Source organism: Pezoporus flaviventris, unplaced genomic scaffold, assembly GCF_033815535.1.
Source record: "Pezoporus flaviventris isolate CSIRO_AGI_PZ_B2104156 unplaced genomic scaffold, CSIRO_AGI_Pfla_v1 ptg000029l, whole genome shotgun sequence".
NCBI classification, from domain to species: domain Eukaryota; kingdom Metazoa; phylum Chordata; class Aves; order Psittaciformes; family Psittacidae; genus Pezoporus; species Pezoporus flaviventris.
The window spans coordinates 6,932,007-6,944,266 of record NW_026892577.1 but is presented as its reverse complement, the minus strand read 5'-3'; the positions used below and the strand labels follow the sequence as shown (position 1 = coordinate 6,944,266).

The 12,260-nt window shown below is 40.8% G+C and overlaps 1 long non-coding RNA gene across 1 annotated transcript in view; it reads left to right on the top strand.

The window, feature by feature from the left end:
- LOC133272427 (uncharacterized) overlaps window positions 1-11,330 on the top strand; it is a 38,110-nt gene extending 26,780 nt beyond the window's left edge. The window contains exons 5-7 of the long non-coding RNA XR_009744413.1: window positions 578-851; window positions 7,610-7,730; window positions 10,861-11,330. This is a non-coding gene — a long non-coding RNA (uncharacterized LOC133272427). The remainder of the gene's footprint in view (window positions 1-577; window positions 852-7,609; window positions 7,731-10,860) is intronic.
- Window positions 11,331-12,260: the final 930 nt, after the last annotated feature.

Sequence of the window (12,260 nt, the reverse complement as noted above, 5' to 3'; positions counted from 1 at the left end):
AGCTGGGGAGTTTTTGATGCCACGGGATAACAGACCTGATGGCTGTGTGCTAATTGTCCTTGGTTTATAATAAGCATCAAACTTCAGCCCCAGCTGCATTCAGATGAGCCGAGAACACGTTCCATAGCGCTTGTTAGGGAATGTTGTTTTCCTACTGAAACATTTAGTGATAAATGGGAAATGAGCTAGTGATCTCTATGTCCATCTTCTAACAGAAGCGAGTGGCCACAAACCCAGAAGTTGTGAGATTCCCAACTGAACTGCTCTGCTTTTATTTCTGCTGGAGAGCACCATCCCCTCATACTGATAAATGTGGGATAAGTGTGTGAGGCCACTAGCTGTGGGCAACTGGAGGGATAGGATGGAGAAAATCACTCTGGCTGCTGACTCTCTGCACTTGCAAAGAGAATCATGACTACAAAGTGTTGTAGTGACCTCTAAAATATGTGTCTGACAAAAAGGTTATTTAAAATAAAAGGCACTTACTAGTTATGGAACAAAGCAGCAATTTAAGTTCAGAGAGACCCCGAGGACCACACAAGGTTTCCCTTGCTACACTTCCATTTACAACATGCAGGGAAAAGAAGACTGGAGGAGCTGCAGTCATCATTGCCCTATGGGGTTGCTGAAGCTGCATCACTGAAAGAAGAAAGACACAGAAGAAATCGGGAGTGAAAGAGAAGCAGGAGGATGAAGAAGGTGCTGACTCGGAGGGAGCCCCACAGGTCCTTGGAGTGGGTCTGGATCTACCTGGTCCTTGACTGCAGAGTTGAGCCTGAAGGCAAGTCAGCTGCTGGAGGATGCTGAGAAGTGCCTCAGAGACCCCCAAAGTGGGATCACAGGGGAGAGAGGTCAGTGCTAAGCACATGCTTCTCAAGGTACCTTTCTTTCTCTTTTGTAACTTTTCAATTTAGCAGCTGAGAACCTGATTAACCCTTCACTGTGCTGGAGTACCTTTTGTTTCTCAGCTTGTTTAGGCACATGCTGCCTGAACCCAGATCAGCCCAAGGCTTTCTGCTCCTCTGGAAGCAATGAATGTAAGGCAGTGTGTGCAGGCTGCACACTCTTTAGGTGCCTGCAAACCAGGATGCATTAGGAAATGGCCGTGGCATCGTTATAGCCATTAGGCTACACCAGGACCAATCCATCAGCCTGAAAGAGCCACCCTGGTGATAGTGCCATCAGCCACAGTTCACAGACAGAAATTACAGGCAGATTTATATACTTGTCTATGTTGGGCTAGGGATAAGGTGTTGGAGGATAGTTCAGTATGCCTTTTTATTCACTTAACAGGGACAGCCTCACAGGCTAAAGCAGATGGCCTCGTTACTAGGAAAAAAAACAAGGAGATTTGACATGGGGCTGACTCCAGCCTGGTACTTCAATGTTGGTTTTAAAGAGTAAAATGTGTGTAAATATGTCCTCTACAAGGTGAGCCACTTGTGTCTCTGCCTTTTATGTGGGTATAATTGCAGCTCCCTATCTGTACTGAAATGCACCCTTCTACCTCTCACCTACCCTCTCCTGAGCTCTCAATCCCAGATGCTGAGTTCTTTCAGTACCTGACAGGTACATATGAAATGCAGTGTTAGTTCAAGGACATGCACTAATAAAACAAACATATCACAAAAAGGCACCACCTGGTCAATATGCTTAACATTTAGTCCAACAGATAAGCCCAGAAGGAACTTATGAAACAACAACAGTTGTTGTGTTTACAGAGTAGTTACGCGTTACTGAGCAACTCAGACAAACAGGATCTATCCCTGGTCAGTCCTCCCTTGCTATTATATCACTCCAGGGAAGTGTGTTTTATTCAACTGTCCATAGAGCCTGGCTATTAATAGGGGTCTAAAGTGCACCAAATTGGCCATTGGCAGTTCCATTAAGATGCGTAAGTACATATTACTCATTTTATAGTTTGTGTGTAATCTGAGCCTTCCAAACTCCCCTTGGAAGTCTTAGCTTAGTTATATATTATCACCTTAAGCAAAGGAGATGCAGTTCAGAGGAGTCTTCTTGTTGGACTCCCTGCTGCAAGGTGTTGGGTCTAAAAGTCTATGTGCTTTCAGGACACAAACTACTACAGGATATGAAAGTGTGGTGGAGAAATACTATGGCTGTTGTTGTCGGCAGCCGACTGTGTTACAATTGTCCAACCCAGTCCAGCTTTGCTTTTATTCCATCCTGTGTCATGGTTGTCAGCCCATGGGACAGCTTGTGGCAGCTTTGATTTGTAGTTTTAATAGAGCAATAGGAGAGGACTCCAGGCTAACTTAGACTATTTTGAGGGCTTGCTGACAAGCCTCCACCCTGTGCTAAAATATATAGTCCTATCAGCCATGGTTTCACCCCATCAAGTATTTCTGGTTTAAGAAAGAACCATCAAAAGACAACCTGCCTGGCTGTCTTTTGTTTTGCCCAAGCACACCAGGATTGTCCACACTGCTGCGTGATTGGTCCTAGTCTGGCCGAGCAGTTTCCCAAACAGAGAATCTGGGTAAGCTAATGCTGGCAATATGAAAATCATTTTTCAGAAGCAGACTATGCCTTCAGGAACAGAAAAACATGTTTTTTTTGTAAAGACATAAGTACCTAAAATATATACACTTGGATTATGATGCTCAGGTTGTACATACAACTCTCCTCCCCTCTGGCTATACAAATTCTGAGGACCCTGATCACCTTGGCATGAATTATTGAAAGGAACAGAATGAAAGCTTAAAACCAAGAAAACATGTCTATGAACCAAGATGCTTTTTAAGCATCTCATTGATTCCCTCTTAACCGTATTGCCTGCTGCCTCCTAAACACTGCAAATAGCCCTTAGTTCCATTAGCTCTGTATGTGAATGCTTAAGCTGACCACTAGCATCCTGTCACTAGGAACAAACTTCCTTAAGGGGAATTATTACACAATCGTGGAAGTTTTGTACTTTTTCTGAGGCATCCAGTGCTGGCCACTCAGTTCAGACATGCTTCTGGTTGATAAGGACTATTGGCATGGCAATGTGGAAAAGGATCTTCTTTACAGCTGTCTTGAACAGGAAAGTAGTAGTAGTATTAAGTAGAATTAGTACAGAAACAAAGCCAGAGGTTCCTCTTTTTGTCTTGAAGGAGCTGCAATTTAATTTCAACTGGGATGTATCATGGGAGGGTAATAAAGAAATCTGAGAGAGCAATAAGAGCTGAACAAGGCTGGAGTTAAAAGGCAGCAGACAAGTTATCTTTCCTATTTTCTGGTGTAACATGTCAAAGAACCTACTTCATGTTTCATAGCAATATTATGATCAATATTACTGATACTATAATCATATATACGATGTGTGGCATCCACAGAAAGAAAAGCATTTTCCTGTAGCAGTAGTATGTTGACCAGGCTGGAAAACTTATGGAAACCATAAAACATTTGGTGTCTTTTTGATCACATTAGCTTCTAGTATGAAAATAGGTCATGGCTCTGCTGCACAAAGTGCTGTGCAAACATACCACAACAGATCTTCAGCCAAGTTGTCATGGAGCCATCGTTTTCATTGGAAAATCAATTTAATGCCTCTCTGCCAGCTCTGTGATATTTTTTTGCCTGGGACAGACTTCTCAAACAACCTGAAGGAACGGTTTAGTGGGATGTGGGGAGAGGTGATGTGCTACAGATGATGACTCATGCTCATTTTTTACCTTGTCAAAACCAAGCCATACAGTTCACATCGTTAGGAAATGTTATTTCTCCTTGGGTTTTCAGGGAGCTGAGAGACTTTAGGGATGTTTGTGGGAGGATGATGATATGGTGGGTGATGACGGTGGTTTTGCTGTAAGAAAAGAACAAGGTTGTGTGTGTGCAAATGAGATTGGCATCTCAAATTATTCTAGGCTCATTGACTAGCAGTGGTGTTAATATTGACCACTCTTAGCATTGGGAAAAGGAGAGGGAAGCCAAATGTTTTTTAAAGAAAAAGAATTGGAGAGATAAACTAGCTGCATGCAGTTGAGCTCTTCGAATGGCATCTCCTGTCACATAAAGTATCACAAAGCTTTCATGGATGTTGAAAGATTTATGAAAGGGAGTGACATGGAAACAGAGGAGAAAGTTGCAGATCATGAAGTCTTGCTTGATTATTGGGGAACATAGTCACATCTCTTGCTTTCCCAAAGTACTTAATGGACCACAGTGAAAAACGACATACTACTATTATTTTTCTGTTGGAATCTGGTCTCTGTCGATTAAGTGTGTAAAGAAAATCTGCAAGGATCCTGGTAACACTGGGCAGTATTCAGACTTGCAATTGAAGCAATATATTTACAAAAGAGGAGGGGTGAAGTATCAGTCAAGAATTCCTCCTCCCTGATTTTAAATTACATTTCTGTGTACCGTATTCTCCTGTGTACAAGTAATGCAGAAAATAATGCAGCCTTCTTTTCTCTTGAACAGAAGCAAAACAGCACAAAGAGAATCCAGACCCTGATCTGTAGAAGAAATAAAAGACTGCAACTACAAATTCAGTAAAATTCGGAATTATGCAGATCTGAATTTATGCCATTTCACTTACTCCAATATTCCATTGTGTTCTGTTCTGTTCTATTTTCAAAATAATATTTTAGGTTCAGTGTGTGAAAAGTATATTGATTCTGAACCAAAATGCTGAGACAAGTTGTCAATTGATTTCATTAGTCCACTTTAAAAATGTAAGCTCAATGTTCTTGGTTATTTACATTACCCCAAAGGAAGTGTAAAAGGATTGCTTGAGGGTTTCCCTTTGACTAACGCTAAGGCCTCAATTTATCTTGGAGTATAGATCAGCTTGAAAATATTGTCTTCAATAGAGAAGAGTTACCAATGGATCATTTTGTCAGGCAATACGTGGGAAATGCTCAGCAGAGGGGGGAGCAGGAGAGAAAGACCAAGAAGAGGATCCTGATGAAAGGGAACTCCATGAAAAAGTGTAACAGGTCAATTTTGATAAGGAATCTGACCTCAAAGGTCCTCACATTGGGATAAACAAAAGTCCGAGACAGTTTTAATCTGTTATTTCAGACTACTGATATGCTGTCTCCTCAGCTACTGGCAGATTCCCAGTGTACTGAGACATAGGTCATCCTCTGTTACCAAGCTGTTAAGGGAGCAGAAATCTGCATGTGGAACTTCTCTTTTGGTTAGCTATACCCACAAAATAACACTGTGCTTCAGGAGGAGCAGCTTTTTTCTGCCCATCCCTGATCCAGGTTGACTTACCAGGTGAGGGGCAGATCTGACTCACAAAATTTACAAGCAGAAACTTGAGAAGACAGGGCAGATATTTCCTCTCCTGAGGCAGAAAAAGCCCTCTGAGTCTTACAACCCAGGGTAGTCCAGAAGACAGCAAATATGAAAAAGCTTTGTGGAGCTCTTCACTGAGTAGATGTGGAGACCTACAAATAATAGGTGGGTAAATGGGGAGACCATGGTGTACCCCTGAAATCTGGGTCAGAAGCCACATCCACATGAAGACCACAAAGACAAAGCTTCATTCTTGCTTGCTTCTCCATTTCTACAGATTGAGCTGACCCCCACCTAGCCAGAGTGCTCTGCATTGTGAAAGAAGCAGAACTTTTTGGTGTTGAAGATACTCTAAGAGGCATTAGAAAGAAAAAAGAAATAGATGCCAGGGGTTTAATACAGAAAAGGCTTCAGCACAGCAGCAGGCTTCATGAGTCATTATGTTCTTGGTAGACAGACCTTCAAACTCAGCTTTGGTTTAATTGATGTAATTGATATAATAGTAGTCTTCAGCTTGTTAATGTAGAAGGCTCAGGTATCTGGCAGTCAGGTCCGTATGCCATACATAGATATGCCTTATCTTTGCACAGTGCTTGTTAGTGTAACGCTCAGGAATGGACTGATATGTGAATAATTTCAGCAGGGCAGGGTTATTTAGATTTACTCATCCCCAAACTCGCATTACTTTTAAAAGCCACAATTCAAATTCATAGGAAACCTAGCAGACTGCACATAGGAAAGGCTGCCTCACAGTGATCTGCAGTTTTAAAGAAATTAACCCACTGGGAAGGTCTAACTTTATAATTTCTCTCCCTCCAGGTCAGTGAAGCACGAAAAAGATCCATTCCCTCTCTCAAACCCAACCCATTTACTTATGTGAAAGCTAACTTGGAGAAAGGCAGCAAGTAATAGTGTCGCAGACCTAGAAGCTGAAAGTTGTGGTCTTATCTTGGTGCCCACATTAATAATCTAATCTCTTCCAAGAATTTCATATATCAGCCAATGCTCATCACAGTTAACTTTATACAGCCATGGGGACTTATAATGGGTCCATAAATACTCTTCCTAAGTCATTGTTAAGACTGTTATTAGTTAGGAAATGATTTGGCTTTTCTGTTTCAGGCCTCAGCTACTAAGCTCATGTAATTTTTGGTTGCCTTTGTAGAGAAAAAGATGTGTAATCATCATCAGCAACAGACTTACTGAATGAGAGTTCCTTTTCTCCAGCGTAGTTTCCATTTTGCCACAAAAAGCATTTCTTGTTTTGCATAAATGTTTGAGTGGAAGTGTTGTCATTATTCTGGAAGAGATACTGATATTATTACCTTTTTAATGAGAAGGAAAATCAGATAAAGAAGAGGTTAAATGGTTTGTTTTGCTTTCTGTTAGAGTAGCAATGGGAGGTGTATGCTGGCAGATGTGACCTTGGAGGCCAGTCCTCTGGTTTCTGGGCACCCTGGAACCCTAAAGCAGCAGAGGAATAGGAGATGAGAGAACAAGTTGTCCTTTACACAGCTTTGGACTGTTTTGGGTCACAGGCTCCCGCATGCCTACAATGTGCTGTGTACACTAAACTATGCTTAAATGTCCCCAGGTCTCAGATTGCAGGGTAATGTAGCTTTGTAGCGCCTCCATTTCTTCTGTATGAGTTATGATCCCACGCCCCAAAAATGCCATGGAATTGAATTCACTTACAGTGGGAGGAGATGTGAAGTTGTAGAAGTAGTCACCTATGTACATCCCAATGAAAGACGTCTACAAGATACACTAAGAGAATACACAAGCCTGTGCCCAGAGACAATAAAAGGCCATGTTGCTGCAGTTATTGTTATTAGCTAATAGAATTTATTTTAATTAGGAATTTTTTTTTTGTCTAAATTCCTCAAGGAGTACTTTTGGACCGTCTCTGTTCCTATGTAGGTGTTTCTATCAGATCAGGGCATGGATAGAGGATTGCTGTTTGATAATCCACACACATGAAGAGATCAGAAGCTTGGAGAGTGGTGAAGAAGCAATAAGAAGTGAAGGTAAACACTTTACTGCCTTTTGAAGTGAAAAGTTGCTGAAGACAATGCAAATCTTTATGTTGTATAAGGTGAGGACTTTATTAAAGAGCAGATCATCACCATTATACTTAAATTCAAAATGTGGCAGTGCTTAAGTGTTTTCAGCTCCCATTAGCTGAATACATGATGAGATGTCACTATTTAAAGTGACTTGAAAGATGCTTTTGAGCTATTTGAGACTGACAACTTTACCACTGTCTCCTTCTGACATGGGCATGGTTATGGGGCTTCATAGTCTGCATTATTTAGAGATTTGTCTAATATCCTCATGTTTAGTTTAAATTGTCCAGGAAGAAGACTGAAGTAGAGGATATGGAGGCATGCCCACTGTACCTGATCCTGGATGGAAGCCTGACTTACCATCATTCCAAGTTGGCATTGGTTTCATTGTATTTTCAATATATAACAAAGGTACGTTTGATTTTTTGTATTTTTAATGGTTTTTGTTGTCGTGTTTTTGTTTTGTTTTAATTTTGGTTTTTTTTTGCCTTTATTTGTTACAGATCTAATTCTATTTGTGTGAGGGAAAGTTTTATGGTGCACACATGTCATATTACCATCTATATAAGAACAGTCTGGTCGGAGTCCAGACTGTTAAGTAGGATTGTCCAGCTGTTGTGAGCAAAAGGTAGAAACTGAGGAAAGAAACAGGTACAGCCACAGGTGCCTGCACTGCTTCAGTCTCTTCCAAATACAAGGATCAAAAAAAATTTTTCACATTTACTGTGATTTGATATAGGCTGAATTCACTTAGATACCCATCAGGCTGTAGCAGCTTTTCATCTCCACTGCAACAGGAAACTTCCATTTGATTTCCAAGAGACTTGAGTTTGGCTTTCTACTAAATTAAGTTATTTGAGTATTAGGGCCTCTGAAAACTGTTACTGAACTCTTCCATCCTCTCCCATCCAATTTCATGCTTCTAATTTCAGTGCTTCTGATGAAAGGGACGTTTACTAGCAGGCATCTAACTTGAACCTGATCTGGCAGGTTGCTGAGAAATGTAAGTTGCAAAACATTTGATATGAATGAAGTTCTCTCCATCAAAAAAGTCTGATGTCAAAAGTGAGGGCAAGTGTCTACTTTTGTTCTTCTTAAATACTGGATCTTAGACATTAATCATTGAACTGGAAATCCAATTACATGATTAATAATCAGATGCATTTTTTTTAACGTGGGGAGAAAAAGGCCAAGTGAAACATGAAAGTCCACTGGGAAGCACTACCAGTTAAAGCAATTAAAAGAGGCTATGGAATTCTTAATTCTTACACTTGGCTAGAAATATGATTGACTGGGCTTGACTCTCCTGGGAGTGGGTGTGCTGGGCAGTCTTTTATTTGCTTCTTAACATCAAATGCTTCTGTTTCCTTTATGAGGCATAATTAATTTTCTTTGCAAGAAACTTTACTTATTATGATATGGGTAGCTGATCAAGTTTAAAATGTTTGATCAGATTAAGCGATGCCTGTCATTTAACGTTCCCACTCACGGAGAGAAGCACATATTCCTTCCACTCTCATAACATTCTGCAGACAGACTTTCTGACAGCTGAAGTGTAGCCAGTAAATTTATTTTCCATTAGTTGCAAATTGTACAATAATATACGAAAGTAATTGCACCATAGATCTTCTTGCCATGAAGTTAGGCTCTGCAGTACACACTCATAAAATAGTGGAGCAGCAAATAAAATCACTGCATCTGTATATATTAGCCTTGCCGTAACTTTTCTGAAGGTAGTCTAAAACATTGACAAAAGTAAATTGGGAGGAACTGGGAGGAATTCAATGTTTAGCGGATTTTATAAGAGGGGCTATAGTCCATTAATAATTAGGGCTACCTTGTAGCTGCTTATGGGTCAAAGCAAAGGGATTATTGCCAACAATCTCAACATTGTGAACTAGAGTATAATATTCCCTGGATCAGCCAGGATGCCTTGAGTCTTAGTTGAAGATCTGAGTCCAAAGCAGACTGTGTTGAAGCACTCAAGGAATCTATCCAATCTAGGCAGAAAACCTCCAGGCTAAATTTAACCATTTAATGGCTCTAAAATGCTTTGAAAGTCAGGGAAACACAAATTGGAATATCTGAACTAAAAGAAGTAGCTTCCAATATGTCTATTTTAATTAGGTTCCTAGAAAAGAATAGGCAGGCACTGCACCTAAACCATTTCCTTTATGTGAACTCATCGTTTAGCAATCACCACTGTATTGAAAACTGTGGCAATAGAATTATAGTTTTCCAAAGCCAGGGTCTGCCCTGGAGACAAAGCTGCCCATTTTTCTCCTGATATTCTCTGAATTGTGCAATAGGAAAGTTCCTTCCTTTTTGGGGAAGGGATGGTAACAGTGATCCCATCCCACTTTTTTTTTTTTTTTTTTCCCCTTTAAGCCAAATACTGTAAAATACTGTAAAGGTTTTTATTTCCAGAGAGGTCAGGGGCTGATGCAGTCTGCCTTCAAACCATGATAGGTGTTTGTACCCGAACAGCAGTGGAATTTTCACAGGACAAAGAGCATGTGCTTAAAACTTACGTATTGACCCCAAGGAATGTGGATGTGCATGTTGACTGTACAGCACCTGCTCTGCCTTCCTTCTTCTCCAGGTGGGCTACCAGGTCCTAAGGAAGTCTTATACTAGTGAAGAGCTCTGGATCCAGCTCTTACATTGTCCAGCTGGATGCCTCTACTTAAGAACTGCAGGCTGGATTTGTAGGAGCCCACGTCAAATATAATTTAGTACATTGTGCATAGCTCAGCAGTCAGAATGTGTGAACTTTGCTCTTTCCCAAGAGCGACATCAAGTGTTATCATTCGGGCTTCCAACCTAAAGGGCAGCATTTATAGAGGTTATTTCCAGGACCATTCATGTCTTGTGGTTTGGTGGCACACATGGAGAGGTGGATTCATGGTAGTGACCAGATTGTTATAGAAAACAGTGCAGAGGTATGCCAAGTAAAACTTATGCTGGAGAAGCCAACATTGTGCCTTCTGCTTCTGCATAACACTGCAGCCACAGACCTCTGCCAGAGGTCAGACACAGCAGCAAGAACACAAATAACCCCCAGTGTGGGAGCATTTCAGGTGTATAGGCTTTGTTTTTCTGTGAATTGCCCTCATGTAAGCAGCGTCTTTGGCTGGGTCTTGAGCAACAGTACCATGAAACAATCATGTGACTTTGATTCATCTGGGAACCAGGCGTATACAGGAGCACTGGAAAGATATTTTCCCTTCACATCAAGGCCCAGGAAGCACATTTGATTATATTCACTATATTTGGTGTGATTTGCTGTTCTCAGATATTCAGCTGCAATTAGGTGGTTAGAGACTAATCTTCCCTCTGTGCTGCCTATCAATCTGTTTCCTCACATAGCTTCTGGCATTATTCTGAACATTTTGATTAGGAAATATCCCTGCCTTGGAGCTGCTGCTTGTGGCAAGATTTCTGTGTGCATCTCCTGTCAATATCTAAATTTCTTCTATTCAAGGTTCTTTAGAGCACTTGTCTTTCAAATGACGATTACAACATCTCTTGTCTGATTCAGAGTTCTCTCAAAACCCTCCTGAGTTGGTGACCTTGCATTAGATCTCCAAGAAGTTGCTTGTTCCTTGATACCTAATCATATTCCTTGATTGACTTTCTGTTTTTGTTTTCTCCCATTGGGTTTTCTTAGGATGTTCAGATTCACCTAGGTTATCTCCTTCAGCTTTCCTCCTTCCTGAAAAGGCTTGAATTGTTGCTGCCCTTGCTATATTTAGAATGCTTTCAACTGGATTCTGCACTCATTTACCTTCATGCTTTTCAGTTCACACTTTCATAAATAATAATAAAAGGAAAACAGGACATTTGTGATGGGGTAAGAATTTATTAGAAAAGTCACTCTGGGAATGGCAGTGGGGAAGCTCTGCTCTTGAGGGAGCACTCTTCCAGGTCATAGAATCGTAGTATCATGGAATGGTTTTGGTTGGAAGGGATCTTAAAGATCATCTAGTTCAGGTGGACCTAAAGGTCCACTAGACCAGGTCAGGACCCTTAAGGGATACTCTCATTCTCAGTGCTTTTAACTGATGAAAGAGGTCAGAAGTGGATGGGCTCCTCCTTTCCCGCATCTTTTTTCTGGAATCTTTAATGTTGTTTAGCCTTGGTCTGATATGTACACGTGGTTCAGTGGTGATATCTCCTACCAGAGAAGAAGACCTGAGTACGACACATGTAAAGCTGATTTTTATCCATGTAGAGTTCAGCCACCCTAAAGAAATCACCATCTACATGTTTATGGGGAATGTTTTGCATATATTTCATCACCCTGTTACATTCTATATCCCAGATGACGTTCCCTTTGAAATCCCCAGGATGCTTTCAGGTAGCTATGAACTTCAGGATTATTTTCAAGTATTAGTAAGAATAGATTCATCCAAGATAGGAACTATAACTTAATCTTTATGCTATACCATGCTGAAGATCACCATGAAAGATAATGGGGAAGTGATGGACAGAATCCAGGCAGTTCATTTATTTCTGCCCATGCACAAATCACAAACAAATCTCAGTCTTAAGCAGTTTTTCATTAAAATCCCATTCTCCCTCTCTAGAGTCAGCATATAGTTTGCCTGGTAATAGAGCTGTCCGGTCACTGGAAATGCTAATGTCACTCCTCCATTTTAGCTCTTCCGAGATTAAAAGGCTTCCCTAAAAGAAAAAAAAACCCAAGCCAGAGTATTGGTTATGCTGGAAAATGTGATGTGAATGGAGGCATAAAGAGATCGGGCTTGACAGCCCTAGTATTTTTGGAATCTGTAGATCAATTTCTCAGTTATACCCTCCTGCAGATGAAAAAGCATTGAATGAAGCTGTAAAGCTGGGCATTTTGAGGAGTTTAACATAAACGGACATTGTCTGCTTTGAAGTATTCCTTCCATGGGAATATTTCTAGTACAACTCTTA